We start from the raw sequence: 5175 nt of genomic DNA on the forward strand, positions 1-5175 counted from the left end.
GGACTGACCACCCCCTTCTTCTCAAAACGCTATCCAACCTTGGCTTCACAGACTATGTCCTCTCCTGGTTCTCCTCTTATCTCTCTGGCTGTTCATTCTCAGTCTCTTTTACAGGCTCCTCCTCCCCCTCCCATCCCCTTACTGTAGGGGTTTCTCAAGGGTCAGTTCTTGGACCCCTTCTGTTCTCTATCTACACTCACTCCCGTGGTAAACTCATTCACTCCCACGACTTCAACTATGATCTCTACGCTGATGACACCCAAATTTACATCTCTGCCCCTGCTCTCTCTCCCTCCCTCCAGGCTTGCATCTCCTCCTGCCTTCAGGACATCTCCGTCTGGATGTCTGTTCGCCATCTAAAACTCAACATGTCCAAGACTGAACTCCTTATCTTCCCTCCCAAACCCTTCCCTCTCCCTGACTTTCCCATCACTGTTGATGGCACTTCCATCCTTCCCGTCTCACAAGCCCACAACCTTGGTGTCATCCTCGACTCCGCTCTCTCGTTCACCCCTCACATCCAATCCGTTACCAAAACCTGCCAGTCTCAACTCCACAACATTGCCAAAATCTGCCCTTTCCTCTCCATTCAAACCGCTAGGCTGCCCGTTCAATCGCTCATCCTATCCCGACTGGATTACTGCATCAGCCTCCCCTCTGATCTCCCATCCTCCTGTCTCTCCCCACTTCAATCCATACTTCATGCCGCTGCCCGGATCGTCTTTTGCAGAAATGCTCTGGGCATGTTACTCCCCTCCTCAAAAATTTCCAGTGGCTACCAATCAACCTATGCATCAGGCAAAAACTCCTCACCCTCGACTTCAAGGCTTTCTATCACCTCACCCTCTCCTACCTCACCTCCCTTCTCTCCTTGTACAGCCCAGCCCACACCCTCCACTCCTCTGCCGCTAATCTCCTCACTGTGCCTCGTTCTCACCTGTCCCGCCCTCGACCCCCGGCCCACGTCATCCCCCTGGCCTGGAATGCCCTCCCTCCCCACATCTGCCAAGCTAGCCCTCTTCCTCCCTTCAAAGCCCTACTGAGAGCTCACCTCCTCCAGGAGGCCTTCCCAGACTGAGCCCCCTCTTCCTCTCCCCCTTCTCGCCATCCGCATCCCCCCACCTTACCTCCTTCCCCTCCCCACAGCACCTGTATATATGTATATATATTTGTACATATTTATTACTCTATTTTATTTGTACATATTTATTCTATTTATTTTATTTTGTTAATATGTTTTGTTTTGTTGTCTGTCTCCCCCTTTTAGACTGTGAGCCCGCTGTTGGGTAGGGACCATCTCTATATGTTGCCAACTTGTACTTCCCAGGTGCTTAGTACAGTGCTCTGCACACAGTAAGCGCTCAATAAATATGATTGAATGAATGAATGATTCTCTTGTATCCATCCTAACACTTAGTTCAGTGCTTGGCACAAAGTAATCCCTTAAAACAAATTATTATTATTAGTAGTAGTAATAATAATAATAATCATAAGAAAAAGCTCCAGGTTTTCTAAGTCCCAGTCCGGAGCCCTTCCTCTAGACTTCATTCCAGAGGGCACCCAATAAAGGAAATTGGGCTCCAATGCAGCACTCTGGGAAGAAACAGCAGTGACCAGGGTATGGCTGTGCTAAGGAAAATCCCCAAGAAAATGTTAGTTTCTGTTAGGTAATGCATATTGTTTTCCTTATGGCTCCAGCAGAACCATGACTTGACAGGCATTTGCAGAGTTAAAAGCTACAACTCTGACCCTCTTCTTGGCTCAGAACCCCTCATGCAGCTTTGCGGGGTGAAGCAGTAACAGAAGGAGGAAGACAGGAAATACCCAAGCCGAGGTTTGAGGGTTGTAGGGGAGGCAGCAGCCAAGTCCAGGGCAATGCCAGACAAAGGACTGAGCAAATAGGTGTTAAGCATTCAGTCAGTGCCAGGGGAAGAGGATGCAGGACAGTGAAAGAGACTGAAAGCCAGGAGAACTGGAGCTTGACACAAGATTTCCACTAATTCATTGGTCGTGCCTGCATGGGGCAAACTGAAGAGCTGGTTGAAAATGGTTTACATTCTTCTTAATGGCACAATTGGAATCTGATTGGCCAGCCAGCAAGCTCATTTGGGACAGGGAATGTGTCTGTTTATTGTTATATTGTACTCTCCCAAGCGCTTAGTAAAATGCTTTGCACACGGTAAGCACTCAATCAATCAATCAATCGCATTTATTGAGCGCTTACTGTGTGCACAGCACTGTACTAAGTGCTTGGGAAGTACAAGTTGGCAACATATAGAGACAGTCTCTACCCAACAGTGGGCTCACAGTCTAGAAGGGGGAGATGTGATTGATTGATTGAATGAATGAATGAATGAACAAGCAGGAGGATTTGCTTCCAGCATTTTGTGTCTCAATTTATCCTGGGAGTCTCAAGTGAGGTTGTGTGAATATTTTGTTCAGAAGATTGGGTCCACCTTCTATCTCCCCATTTGGTGATTGACTCGGGTGTCTTCCACACTGAAGAGCCAGAAGATACAATTGAGGGGGTAGATGGAGGTTCCCCTTGCCAGGATTCTAGGAAGTACCCTCAGGGTCCCCAGATGGAAAAGAAGACATGGAGGCAGGAGAGAGAAGAAGGCTGGAGTTGGCCATGTCTCAAATGCAGATTAGCTGTCCAGAGAGTCCTAATGGAGACCCTGATGCCTGGCTGATGGTAAAAGCTCTCAAAACTCTTGCCAGACCTGCTCAGGGCAATTTCTGCTGAGGTGACAAAGGTTTTCCAAGAATAATAATGATAGCTGTGGTGTTTGGTAAGCATGTATTATATGTCAAACACTGTGCTAAGTACTGGAGGAGACATAATATACTTAGATCAGACCGCTTCTCTTCCAAATAAGGCTCACTGACTAAGGTGGAGGCGGAACAGCTATTCCCCATTTTACAGATGAAGAAACTGAGGCACAGAGAAGGACCTTGGCCAAGGTCATCCTTTAGGCAATTTGACAGAGCCAGGAATAGGATATTTCTAGTGGATGGAGTGCTCTACCCACTAGGCCTCAGTGCTTTTTCCACTTCAGGACTGGATTCATTATTAATGGTAACCACAAATGCCAGGTTAGAAAGGATTTTTTTCCCTTTTCACCTGAGAAAGATGTGTCAGTTAGCAACAGTTAGTATAGGTTATATGACAAAACATGAGAATAGTATTTTTTTAAACCCTTTGGCTCCAGAGATTAACCCCCTAAAGGATACTTGATGCATCACAATCATGATTTCAAAGAGGTTTGTGGAAATGTTTCATTAATTCTTAAAAAGAAATCTTCTTTTCTTAATTTTTTCATTAACTTTGGAGACTTGCTTGCAATTACATTTGTTCAGCGAGCACAATGACAGGAATTAATAATTCATCGCCCTTTTCAGGGGAAGCATACAAAAAATACAGTTGTTCAATCAAACACAACTTTGAATGTACAACATTGATTTAAATAAGATTTGAAAAATAATTAACAAGGCATATATTACTGCATTTCCTAGAAATCCTTTCTTTTCCCAACCAGCCCAGTGTTGTATACTGTGACATGAAATTTTGAGTCATGCAAACTTCTGGAGGGAGCATGTTTAGATCTCCTGCTCTGACAGCAAAAGAAAAAAAAAACCTTCCCTCAAACTCAAACGTTCTCCCCTGACACGACCACTTGACAGAAGAAAATAAGTCACGCCTCACTTTAGCACTTCTAATTTGTTTTTGATGGTAAATCATGTATCCTTTCAAATTGCAGTCACATGGTTCTTTATTGATGAAATTATTGATGGTATGTCTATCTTATAAGCCCCTGTCCTACAGTTCTTCAGAACACAAAATTTGTCAGGGAAAGAAAAGTGCCACATCATGAAATCATGTTCTAAAAACTGTACAGTCTGAGTCAAAGGATGGAAAAAGGCTTATTTTAATACTGGAGACAGTGATTTTTAGCAATGGATGTTATTCTTTTGGTTATTCCAAGATGAAATTTCTCTTCCCAGGTTATAGTGTCTGAACTACCAACTCTCAGTAATAGAGTCATAGCCTCCTGTAGAACTTAATAATAACAATAATAATGACATTTATTAAGCACTTACTATGTGCAAAGCACGGTTCTAAGCGCTGGGGAGGTTACAAAGTGATCAGGTTGTCCCACATGGGGCTCACAGTCTTAATCCCCATTTTACAGATGAGGTAACTGAGGCACAGAAAAGTTAAGTGACTTGCCCAAAGTCACACCACAGCTGACAATTTGCAGAGCCAGGATTTGAACCCGTGACCTCTGACTTCAAAGCCCGGGCTCTTTCCACTGCGCCATGCTGCTTCTCTCTAACTTGAGTACATATAAATGAATTTATCGTCTGTTGTTCTACAACACCTGTTTGATTCACACATTTGGGATGGATGGCTATTTAAGAACAAGCAACATTCTTCCTTCACAACGTGACTGTGTGGATCCAATATGATGAGAGGTTCAAAGAAATGTTTTTGCTCATGTTTGCTGCACCAGTCAAGGGCAGTGTGTGTCGAAGGGTGGGAGGGGTATTCTTTTATTTTGTGAACCAGATATTTCTTCAGGATCATAACCCCCTTACTGCAGGGGAACTGAGTGTACCCTATTATTTAAGCCACCTTAGCCACTGCACAAAGCTGCTTTAAAGACTCTCATTCCCACTTTTCTATCTGTGGATGGTTACGCATTAGCAACCAACCCTCTTCAAGATATACCACCACTCACTGAATGTTACGGGTGATCCCCAAGCTCTTTGGGCTGACAATCAATCTGAAAAAAAATGCTGAAGTTCTGCTTCAACCGAAACCCCACCACATCTCGTGCTCCAGTTTATAGCCATCACTGAATTCTACTTCTTGGATAGCACCACTTCCCCCATATCCTGTTATTCATCTCCAGGACAGCATTTGGAAGGATGGAACATTGTCTCTGGAAAGAGAGAGAGAAATCAGCCTAAAGGCAAAGATCAAGGTCTTCCATGCTGTTGTCTCATAACTTATTCATTCAGCTGTGAGGCCAGGACACCCTACTGATACCATAGAAGTCAACTTGAGCAATTCCATCTACCCAACCTGAGGCAGTTAGCCTGCAAAATCCCAGCCCAAATGACAAAGTACTGTAGCCCTGAGGGATCACAGGCACTGTGGTGATGACTACC

This window comes from Tachyglossus aculeatus, chromosome 11 (assembly GCF_015852505.1).
Source record: "Tachyglossus aculeatus isolate mTacAcu1 chromosome 11, mTacAcu1.pri, whole genome shotgun sequence".
Lineage (NCBI taxonomy): Eukaryota > Metazoa > Chordata > Mammalia > Monotremata > Tachyglossidae > Tachyglossus > Tachyglossus aculeatus.